Here is a 12,936-nt window from a genome sequence, read left to right on the forward strand (position 1 = left end):
CTACAAATGTGAGTATGTCATATCTGCTCTTTCCTCTCCTATAAAAATGTATGAATATTCAGCTAACAAGCTACTTTTGAGACTGGGTTATTAGGGAAGTGATATGCTAGTATTGAGACAATAGGACAAGTGACAAGTGACCTGCCATGGGCGAGTTCACTGTTTCCTTGCGGAGGCAAACAAGTAAACAGATAAATAGAAAGCACCCTCATTCTTGCTACAGGAGATTTTAGACAGAGTGATAAAGGAACACAGAGGACGTGCCACACATTGGGGAGTGAGAAAAACTATTTGGCAAGGAAGTGATAGTTGAACCATATTAAAGGATGGATACAAATTTGTCAGACAGATAAAAGGAGACAAGTCATGACAATTCTGGAATCAGGTGAAAAGTCCAGATTGGAGCTACAGATGATGAGAATATTGCCAACATCTAGTTGAAATCATATTCCAGAGAGTTCCCACCAAGAATCAGGCATACTTCTAAGGCATTTAAAATATACTTGGTCTAATGCTCCAGGAAACTGTATAGGACAGGCATTTTTACCCCCACTTTTCAAATGAGGAAACTGAGGTTCAGCCACCATGAATAATGAACCTAAGGTTAAAAAATAGTAAGCAGTTGAGGCCAGGTTCAAATCTAGATCTCTGACTCCAAAACCTAACCTCTTTCCACTTTTCTACAAAACTTTGTCTAAAATCAGAGCAGCATTCAGAAACATTGGTGGAGAGTTCAGTGGCAACTGCCCAAGTGGATATTATTTCAAATCACATGCAAATTTTTTATTTCTCATAAATATAATGCTTTAAATTATTATTTTGAGTCAAAACTGGTAATTCATGAAGATGCATCATTAGAACCAGTTAATAGTTCAAAAGTTTACGTGAAAAAATAAACACCCAAGAATAGTGAAGAGGCTTTTTAAAATAATGAGTAGTAACTGGATACTTGCCTTACCAGATATTTCTTAGAGAACTGAGAAATAATTCCCAAAACATATGTGAGTTTATTATACAATAAGGATGGCATCACATGTCAATGGAGAAAAGATAAAGTTTTCTGTCAGTCATGCTCATAGAAAAGGATATTTGGGAAAAAGAAAAAGTTTTGCCTATCTTAGATCCACTTCCATAAAAATAAATGGATCAGAGAAGAAACTGTAAAAACATTAGATGAAAATATGGAAGAATTTTTTGTGAATATTTAAGAAGAATAGAGGAGACCTTTCTAAAGACATGAAATGAATAAGATATAAAAATAAAAGATTGATTAAATTATTACAAAAATTAAAAAAAAATCATGGGAAATAATCAAAACAAAATTAATAACCAACTGGGAGAAAATATTTGCAATATTCCTCAAAAAGTTCTAATATCCTTAAATATAAAAAGAGATCCTACAGCTCTGCCATTAGACTTTATATTTAGTGTACATTAGCTTAGCTATGTCTATTATATTTCTTATTTACTTTTTCTCTTTCATCCTGTGATCTAATTTTTTGTTCTCACAAGTTATCTTTATATTATTGCCTTTATATGATGACCTTCCTCCTCTTTTTTCTCACTTAGATTTTTGCTATTTATTTGTCAATTTTAAAAAATATTTTAATTCCCACCTACCTATCAATCAGTCAGGTTACTCAAGATTCCTTTCTCCCTTCAATTTGCATTTTTTAGTTGTTATTTCTAATTTATCAGCACAAATACTATTTATGCATTATTCTTCCACCCTTAATACTTTCTTTATTTTCATTTTAGATCTTAAATTAAAGGTGCTTGCTACCAAAATTTCCCCAAGCAGTTCTTCATTTTTTGGTTGGAAAATTGTTATTCTACACTTTGAGGAAGGGTTCATAGTACGCTATTTCCTTCTTTTTTTTTTTTTACTGTTTAAACCATGCTGGTTATAAAATCCTTGGGTCATACTCTCCTTTCCTTTAGGTTCTTGAAAATGTTGCTCTTTTGTTGTGATTTGTGTTTTCTTTTCTAAATGACTTGGCCTTTTCTCTGGAGGCACAGAGGATATTTTCTTTACTTTTAAAGTGTAATAGCTTTACTGAGGCATTTCTTGGAATTGACCATTCCTTCTCAGTTTTCCCAGGCACATCATGGGTCACTTTAGTATGTAAATTTGGAGCTTTTATTTCAGTCAGAGTTTCTTGAATTATATTGTCTTTAAATATTTGTTTTATTCCTTTAAATTGCTTTTTCAGCTTCAGGAACTCCAGTAATAAGTATTTTGGATAATCTCATCCTGTCTTTTCTATTGCATTCTTCCTGAACTGTTTAATATTACTTTCTTTTTCTTGTCTTTTTTCCATCCTATCTTTTATGACCCTAACATCAATTGTGGTTATATCTGTTTTCCCTTGGGACTGTATTAGTTATCTATTGCTGCTATAACAAATTACCACAAATTTCGTGGCTTAAAAGAACATTCTTTTATTATCTCACAGTTCTGTATGTCAGAAGTCTGGGCAGCCGCCGCTTAGGCTCTCACAAGGCTGAAATCAAGGTATTGGCTGCAGGCCTTTATCTAGAGGATCGGGGGAGAGTCCACTTCCGAGCTCACTCAGATTGTTTGGCAGAATTCTGTTTCTTGTGGTTACAGGATTGGGGTTCCTGTTTCCTTGCTGGTTGTCAGCCAGGGTCTGCTCTCAGCAACTAAATGTTGCTTGCATTTTTGGCAGGTGGCCTTCTCCATTTTCAAGCCAGTAATGGCTTGTTGAACCTTTTCAGGCTTCAAATCTCTGAAGTCCTCTTCTGCCACCAGCTGGAGAAAACTATCTGCTTTAAAGGGCACGTGTGATTATACTGGACCCACTTGGGTAGCCCAGGATGATTTCCCAAACTTTAAGGTTAACTGTGCCATATAACATAACATAATCATGGTAGTGATAGCCCATCACATTCACAGGTCTGGCAATTATGGTGGGATATCTTTGGGGGTGCTCTTTTAGAAATTCTGCTTACTACAGGTACCTTCTAATTTAGTTCTCATTTATTCCCTGTCTTGCCTGAGTTTGGCTAGCTCCTGTTTCACATCTTCTTGTTGTTTGTCCTTTTCTATTTGGAGTTACTGAATTTACGATTCATGGTGTCGTTCCAATTCTGCGTGCTTAGTTATAAAATTCATATCAGTATTGAGTACACTTTTCCTCTGCTTATTGCATGTGTGTGTGTGTATCTCAATGGTTTTATCTGCTGAAATTTTTTTTATTCTAAATTTTCACCTTTTATCCCCCCTGAACCAGCAATAGCAGACAATTTTTTTAGAGTTGGGAGGGAAGAGGGAATACTTGGTTGACTTGATTTCTTAGTTCAGACCACCTTCTTTTGTTGCATTATGACATACAGATTATACAGATTTTGTTGCTATTGTCGTTGTTGTTAGTAGTGTTTTAAATAAATGATACATTTTTAGCAAGTAGGTCTACTTCTGATTCTTTGACACTATCTTGGTTCATTAGAACCCTTTATTTTTAGTCAGTTCCTTCCTTCTTTTTATCACTAAGCCTTCAAGGGTCAACTTTCCCTTCTAAGGTACCCCTCTTTTTCCTAAGAAGGAATGTCCACCTCTGGTTCTGTGCTTCTTTTTTCTTTTTTTTTTTTTATTCCCCAATTTCAAGTACTCTGATCTACCTGATCTCAAACCTGTTCTCAGTATTTCCCAAATCAGGAATGGACCACCAACACCTCCACAAATCAGTAATAATAAGAACATTTAAGTAACTTAGGTGAAAAAATGGATCAAAATGACCATTCATAAAAGAAGAAATAAAAATAATATTTAAGTATATAAAAAGATGTTCAGCATCACTTCATAATAGAATTGCAAGTTAAATAAAATAAAAGACCATCTGCTTTACCTATTAGATCGCCAAAGATAAAAACATTTCAAGGCTTATCCTATTAGCTAAGGATGTGGGGAAACAGATACTCTCCAACATTGTTGTTGAGGGTGTTTATTGGTCCAATTCCTATGGATCACAAAGAACCTGGTGATAGGGGTTGCCCTCAGGTTTGGGTTCAGGGTGTCTGGGGGCTCATAGGAATTTTCCACCTTAAGCATGTACTTTTACTAAAAATTTACTTACTTTTTTTAGTTTTAAAAGAGATACGCCATTTAATCTGTTCTTTTGTACACCACCACCACACCATCACTGGGAGCGGTGATACTCCATTTTAAGGATTTCTACTTGATAGCATGAGGAATGGAGTAGCCAGGACAAACACCTAGGGAAATTCTGGCATTTAAGAGGACAGAGGAGAATGGATAGAGACACAGAAGGAAAACCAGGAAAAGATCTTCTAGTAAAATTTCAAAGAATGGAGAGTAAATAGCATTAAATATCACAAAGTGCCCAAGCCATTGATTGCAAGTTAGGTTATTGATAACCCTTAGTAACAACAACAATTTTCAGAAAATATCTGGAAGAAAACTCAGACCATATTAGAGAAAGGGAAGAGCCTTTGTTGACAAATTGAGGAGAACCATTTTGACTCCACTGAAGGAATTTCATTAGTAAAGGACAAGAGGTAAGCTACAGGTAGGAATAGAGGACTCACACGAGCACATACACACACATGCACACAAATGAGGAATACCTCTGTGCAAAATCTCTTGACAGTGCACTAACAGATCTGGCAAATATAGCATGCCTAATGATATTATCAATAATGTACTTTTGGAATTTTAGGAAGGGATATAAGCTTTCATGTAGACTTTTATTTGACAAATGAGAAAGCAGTATACCCAAAGTCACAATTCGATTAATGACTTATTCATGGTATGCACTGTTTATATTAGAGATATACCAAATGGTGAATAATGTAATCAGTAACTACAAAGTCAAATTATGCAGCAACACCCTGTACAATTTAGATTCCAAATAAATCTGTAATAGTAAAAGAAAGCCAGAAGCAATGTAATCGCTTTTGCAAATTAGCCACCAAGGTAGTCAATTACAATTGTATTTAATAGACAAGTGAACAGAAGGGTTTTGAAAGTGGGAATGATTACAATGCTGTTGCATAAATTGTAGGTTTAGGAAAGCAGTCAAGGAAAAGATGTCCAGTTAATCATTAGGATATTCTTCATGTGCATATGAAGAGTAATTTGGGAAAACCCTGCATCCTGAAAATATTGAATATAATGCCTTTGAACTCCTACATTCCACAGAAGTGCTCTTTTCTTGCTATTGTCATAATGGACTTTTAAGGAAGAGACAGATATTGTAATTGGAAATCATGCATACCATAAAACCATATTCAATTCTTTGCATCTCTGTTTTATATGAAAATAACATGAGAAATAATCCTATACTATTGACAGGGAAGTAATGCCGACAGCTGACTGTTGTGAAGTCTCTTGTGTAGTTACTCTATCTCCCCTCTGGCTGGGGATAAATGTTTTGCATATGACCCATACTTCTGAAGATACCAAATTTCAGAATGTCTGTTGCAATACATAGCTATTGAGAATCACAAACATTTAACTAATCAGTTCTAGAATCCCCTTGGTGATTCATCCATTTAAAACTAAGAAAAATAAGAATTGCTAATAATAGATAAACCCTCATTCATGGTTTTTTATTTATATTTCTCCCCATAGCTACATCTTGAGATGCCTTCCACTTTATGGCTCTCTCTGCATCAACTGCAGCTTTTTCTGCCCATAATATGAGACAAGATTAACTGAATTTCAAATGTATGGGACTTCACTCCCAGAAAGGGTGTTCTATTCATATTGAACCTTGCTATAAAAATGAAAAGTTGGATCCAGAGAACAGACATGAATGTGGGCTGTATTCACAGTTGGATAAGGATATTAAATAGGAAGAGCTATGTGATTTATCTCTTTTATTAAGTGCTGCTGGAAAGGAGATTAGGCTTCTAAAAAGTGGTGACCTTGATATAAATTCCATATTTAGCCAGTGGTGAAATATTATGAATAATGAAGCGAATATGAAACAACATCCAGTGTAAGAGAAGATTCAGGGGATGTAGTGAGGTTGACAATAATCTAAGGGGTTATTCCTTTACTGCAAATAATAGTAACAAAAATAATATACATTGTGTACCAGTTTGTCAATTACAAAGTACACTTACATCAGGATGCTGTTTCCTTCTCATAATAACTCTATGAAGTAAGTATCCTTGTACTTTTATGGACAGGTAACTAACATTCAGGGAGGATAAGTTACTTGTCCGAGGCCATACAGCTTCTTAATGGATTGCTCTCACCTCCTCTTCTTCTTGTATTCTGTATCACAGCACCATCCAGGGTTCCAAGCTTGAAAATTGAGTCACCTAGTGGGTACTCTTCCCTCTCCCTTAACACTCTGGCCACTACACAGTGTCCAATACAAATTTCCGTTGTACACTATTGTTTTCATCTTTGATCTGGTCCATTTTCTCTTTTACCATGATTATTGCTAAAACACAACTCCTCACTCTGTATAAGCTGGAATATTGTGGTCACATTCTAATTGGTTTCCCTTCCTCTGTCAGATTACTAATATGCTCTGCCTCACACTAACCCAATTTATGAGGCCAACTTTCACTCACCACTCCTCCATACCAAATTCCTGTTTAAGATCTCAACTGATTCCTCTTGTTTTGTGCCAGGCACTGTATTAAGTGTTCAGGATACAAATATGAGTTTTGTGATTCCTCTCTGCACTCGCTGTCCAGTGGGAGAGACAGACAAGTGGGTGAGCAATCAAAAGACAGTGTACTGCAAACTATTATAGTGGGGGGAGGCCAAGGGAGAAGAGAAGCAGTACTGCACCAGAACTATGGATGGGGAGTACAGAAGCATGGGTGCAGAAAAGATTTCTCAAAAGAAGAGTTTTGAAAAATGAATGAATGTGATTAGGAGAAGTGGGAAAAAAAAGTATGATCCAGGCAGAGGGAACAGTCTGCACAAAGAGGGATAAAAAATTACAACTTGTTTGGAAGAGGTGCCAAATTTTCAGAGTGGTTGAGGCGAGCAAGTGCTGAGAGATGGGGCTGAACATATGGTCACAGGGAGATCAGGAACGACCTGATATGTTAAGTTGAGGAGTTTGGATTTCATTGTGGAGACCATTGGACAGGAAGGGGGAGTTAGTGAGTGGAAAGAATGGTGTTAAACAGGAAGTTGACATAATCGGATCTATATTAAAAAACATAATCAGACATTCTCTCCCTTATGTTTCTTCAACACATGGATATACATATGTTGCAGGCTTTATTGCACTGGACTGCAAGTATTTGTTTATATATCCATCTCCCCTAATTACATTGGAGTTTTTATGTTCTTGAAATTTCATACCTTTTGGTTGAATAACAGACAACATAAATGAATAACATGTTTTTAGTTCTATCAAGTCATGCAAGTTCTTCAGTAAATCGGGCCTAAAAATCACATTTCAATCAGTGATGTTATTATACGTGAATTCCTTATTTTTGCTTTTAGAAAGGAACACCGTTTTACATCTGATGATTCTAATTAAGATTCTCTAACAAAAGAGTGGTATTGTGCTCCTTAGCAATATTTCATCTTCCACATTTCTTTCTTTAGACCCACTTGTTTTTTTCCAACATTTTAACTCTCTAACATAACTGTGCAGAATTATATTCTGACAACCTTACCATGAATTGTTCTATTCCTACATTGTCTTTGTTGACATGACTCCTTAATATAATTGTCATATTCTGAAGATGTTTATATTTAATAAAGAAATACAAATGATTAGACCATTATCTTTTTTTTCTAAAAATGACCTATTTTTGCCAAGTCAAGTTATTAGGTTATAGTATTTTAACCATTTGTTCTTTTAGAGAATTGTAGGTGATTCAGATTAATGGCTCCCTTTTCTAGTCAGAAAAATCTAACAATTTCAATTGACTTGAACTGATGCTAAAATTGCAACAAAAAGTTTTCAAAAGAAGCTAACTGTGAAATGTATATAAATCATATAGAATGAAAAAGTACTCCAAAAATTCCCGCAGCTTAATTCTGCATTTTTTTCAGATATATAATTTAGAGGCTTCCATAATAGAAAGGAAAAGGCAAATATACCTTAATTTATTTAATTTGCCATGTTTAAACAGTGTTATTTGTAATATTTGCAAATATATAATGATATAATGTGTTTACCTCTTTTACCTCAGGGGGACCTTTGGGAATTTATGTATAATGTGGATTAAACACTCATATATTTGTTTCCTAAGCTACTGTATCAGCCAGGACCCAGTCATGTAAAGCAAATTGACTTGAAGTAGTTCAGTATTGAATGGGGGAGGGGGGACACAGGGTGATAAACATGCTAGAGGAGCTGAAATGGCAGAATGTAAGGCAACCCAGAGCCTGTTTACAGCAGGAAGCTGCTACCACCCCTACATTGGAGGGACACAGAGAGAAAGGAAATGGTAATTACCAGAACCAGGAGCTGAAATGACAGAGCCTCTCTTGGAAAAAAATTCAAATGGAAGAGTTGACAGAAGAGCCTGGGAAATGGAAGACCTAAAGTATTCTATATATTTTGGATAAAGCAATGAACAAGGCCAACACCACTCCCTGTCTCATGGTGCTTAATTTGTTATGAGGGAGAAAATAAGGAGCTATGCAAAGAAAGAAAGAAAATCAACCAAACGCTAGTTGATGATAATAAATAAGATAGCCATAAAAGAGTGATGTACTAGGGACTCCTGAGACTTCGTAGTTCATTGTAGGATTTTTGCATTAATTTTGATTTTCGAAAGTAGTGCATCGGAATATTATTTATCTTAATTACTGAGTGTTTGGCACCCCCTTACTCGCCTCACCTTAGTTTCGATGGAGTAAGCCTGTAATGCCTCAAAGGACAGGCTGGAGAGCAGGAATTATATTAGTGCATTCGAAAGTTACTTGAGGTTTTGAGCAGAAATGGGGACTGTGACACGATGGAGTTAATTTTACAAATATCACAGATTGCTGTGTAATGAATAGATGGCAGGGAGGATGAATGGAAGCAGAGCATAGAATTAAGACGCTATTGCATAATCAAGGAAAAATTATGTTGCTTTGTACTAGGATGGCAATAGTGGAAATGGAGCAGAAAGGGCAGGTTTGGGATATATTTTGGAAACAGCTTGTCTAGGACTATTTGACAGATGGGATGTGGGGCAGGGGAATAGGGAAAGAGAGAAATTAAAAGTGTCTTCTAGCCATTTTGCTTGAGCAACTGGTTGGATGGTATGGATGGGGGAGAGCAGGATAAGAGAGCAGTAGATTTGGGGGTAAAAGCAAAGATTTACTTGGGAGATGCATTAGGTCTGAAGTAATTTTTTTAGATATTCAAATGGGTATGATAAATAGGCAACTGGATTTATAAATCTGGATATCTGAGGGAGAGGTCAAAGCTGGAGATATAAATGCAGGAGACACAGCATAGATATCACATTAAAGTGAGAGGGTTAAGTGACATTATGTAGAAGGAGAGTAAATGAGATAATGCATATAAAGCTTTTGACACCATGTTTTCCCCCTCTATTTCTGCTCAGTGGAATATAAGCTTCATAAAAGCAAGGACTTTGCTTATTCACTGCTTTGTTCCTAGCCAGGCCAAGCACTTAATAGGTACTCAGTAAATATATGTTTACAGGTTGAATGAATTTTAAATGTTCAATAAGCAATAGTTATATTCATTCCTATTATAAATGAGAGTAATATATTCATTATTTTTTTAATTTAAAAAAATTTACCCTTATTTTAAGTGTATCCTTCTGGGTACTTTTTTTTTTTTTTTTTTTTTTTTGGTGAAATGGCATGCCTTTGTGCTAACAAGTTTAAGGGGCAATATGCTAAATTTACAGGGAATGCAAATATTTCAAACCCTAACAGGAGAAAAGGAAGTGAAAGACTTGTATCTATGAAATTATAAAATGGTGGAGAAAGAAAACCAGATCTCATGAGTTACCTTCAAATTAGAGCATTAAGCTGAGGCTGCAAACATATAAGTTGATGGAGTTGACTTGAATGCTCTTCTTCTGGTATGCACGCTCCTGGATTACATTTCCATTTGCCCCAAACCTTACTTGAATGAGGAATATTTTATTTTACCAGATGCAGACAGGCTATTCTGTTCCCTCTGTGTCTGCAGAAAATGGGTCGCTTTCTAAATGTGCTGAATTCAAAGAGTCCACTCTTTATCTGAACTCTGCTCGTGAGCTTTGATCACCATGTAGTCTTTAGAAGCACACCAGTCCCCAGAGACTGAAAATGCTCATCCCTATCAGTTTTATGGAATAGATTCTGCTTTTGACTTATACATATAATTAGGAATATGCTATAAATGACCTTTATAATTAAGATTATTTACCATCTTCACACTTCATTTTACTCATAACTTCTGTTTTTCTTTGGAGGTCAAGGAAAGCAAAGGTATTCATTCTCAGGAAATATTGACCTGCTAAGTAAAACAGAATAAAGCATATGTCATTGTGACCCTGGAAAAAATATTTAGAGAAGTATTAGTAGGGAAAAATGCCTCATTATGGGGGCTATTTCCTGATATCCAGATTTGGTTTATATGTAGTAGGGAAAGAAAGCACATTTTTATATTTCAAAGTGTAATCTAACTCTGAAGAATCTATTTTTGAATGGGTACAATTTCAGCAGACTCTGATAGTTCTTTGTCTTCTTTGGCGAACTATATATACATATAGTTTTACTCTGTTCAAGTTTCCCCTGGAATTTTCTCTGTAAACTGAGGGGGTCGGTGCAGTATTAGCTGAGCATCTGGATCCTAGATCACGTCTTAACCACAAGAGGTCGGGAGATTTTCTCCCTCATTTGCAAGATTTAACAGTGCAAAAACTGTTGCCACCACTTTGGTCTGTGTGATGTCTGCAGAGCAGAAAGGGATTTGCAACTGACCCAAATGTGGCCCTTACATTTATACTCCCCTGTCCTTTATCTTTCAAATCAAGAAGGTCAACTGAAGTTAGAAGGCCTGTTGTTCAGAGGATGGGAGAAGAGCATCTTGTATGGATTAATTTTAACTTTTTGCCTAGTCTAGAAGACATATCCACTTACTACATCTGCTGTCAAGAATGGGATGATATTTTAAAGGAGCATTAGAAAAAGGGGGTTAAAACTAGTATGGTGGTGTTTCAATGGGAGTGGCTTAGGTAAAAAAGTAATGTGATTAGAATGATATAGCCATTAAACTAATCTTTCATTCCTTCATTCATTTAACAAATATTTATTGAGAGTGCCTACTCTATGCCCAGCACTTAAGGCGATCCTTAAGCCTATTAAGTCTTTAGCCTCAATAGCCATGAATGAACAAATTCCTGTAACAGAGTATTCTCCTTATGCCAGCAGATGCCAGAGGGTTCAGAAAGGGAGAAGAGTTTGAGATAAAAACATGTGCCTCTAAGCATTCAAAGAACTCCGTAATCCTACATATCATGAGAAGCATACATTAACAAAGGATGCAGCAAAAAAAAAAGGGGGTATAAATGAATGAAATAATTACAAACTATGATTGTTAGGAAGAAAATAAACAAAGGACTAGCATGGTTAAAGACTGGGGAAGTCAGTGATAAAATTCCCAAAAGAAATAATTCATAATTTGCAGTACCTTGAACCCATGTTGTGGACCTCAATTTCCTTCAATATCATGAATTTTATTCTCTCTCACTTGCCTTTCGTCTCTCCCACTCCTGGAGGAGTGATAACGTGCTGAAGTTTCAAAGTGTTCATGCCCAAGAATAATTCAGTCAGAGAAATACTGTACTAGAATTTCACATGCAAAGCTTCCTCAGTTCTAATATTCCGGGAATATTAGGCTAGAAAAATAAAAATGGCAAAACTATACTGATCAATTTCTTTCACAAAGAAAGGCATTAATGATTTTGAACTAATATCTGGTGGAAGACCACAGATGGAGTTCAGTTTTGCAGTTAAATTACCAAAAAAAAAAAAAAAAAGCAAAGGAGAGATGGCAAAAAAACTGGCATTTTTAGGTCTTATCATCTGCCTGATGGTTTCACTTTAATCTCTTCACCAAGGGCTGATTTCATCCATAGTTAAATCAATAGGTCCTCCAGAGCCCTTCTGAAAAGAAAAACTAATCCAAACAAATCTCACATTTAGTGTCAGTAGCTATAAGCATAGTGGGAATGAGAAAGATCAGATAGAACCAAGGCTGCATGCATAGCCCCAGGCATCACAGTAAAGACTGATAGAAAATAAAAACAAACAAAAAAAAACCCTAGAAAAAATAAGAAGGCTTTAAGATTAGAAATAAACTGTCAAAATTTAGTATATTTAAGACTTAATAAATTCTAAAGAGTTGCTTTTTATTGAGGCTCTCTCTACAATTTAACCTTGACATGCTTGATTCCCAACACTTTATTTTCACAGCTAATTATTAGAGACCACAGTCAAATTTATGGTTAAGGAACCACCTTCTGGACAGTTCATCCAGTTCCATTCAAGTCTGTAGCAACTGAGCTTTCCTATCTGTCACGCCTTTGTGCTACTTTTTAGTGCCCAATGACCTATGACACTTCGAAATTATTCCGTGCATTTGTTTTCATAAAAAGGAAAGATTATGACTCAAAAAATGATCAACGAATGTTAGAGTAGATGATATAAAGAAAGCACAGAAGCACCGAACCACTTAGTCCTTGAAAAACACTAATCTAATCCCTGACTTTTTTACACAGTACTTCATAAAGGGGGAAAAGATTGCCAAACATTAGGGAAATGTTAGGCTTTCCCCTAGGGACTTGAGAATTAGCATAATATACAGGTCAAGTGTTTAGTGGCACTGTTAGAGGATGTATTTAACAAACGTTACTGATAGTTCTGTTAGAGTAAGAGAGAAATGCTGAACTGCGCATTATCTTTATAGGGGTATGTTTACAGAATAATTGAAACGTTCCTACACTAAGATA

The 12,936-nt window shown here is 35.7% G+C and overlaps 1 protein-coding gene across 1 annotated transcript in view; it reads left to right on the plus strand.

Annotated features, from left to right (window-relative positions):
• IL1RAPL1 (interleukin 1 receptor accessory protein like 1) overlaps nucleotides 1-12,936 on the plus strand; it is a 1,449,662-nt gene that overhangs the window by 791,576 nt on the left and 645,150 nt on the right. The window lies entirely within an intron of this gene.

This window comes from Choloepus didactylus, chromosome X (genome assembly GCF_015220235.1).
Source record: "Choloepus didactylus isolate mChoDid1 chromosome X, mChoDid1.pri, whole genome shotgun sequence".
Taxonomy (NCBI): Eukaryota; Metazoa; Chordata; class Mammalia; order Pilosa; family Megalonychidae; genus Choloepus; species Choloepus didactylus.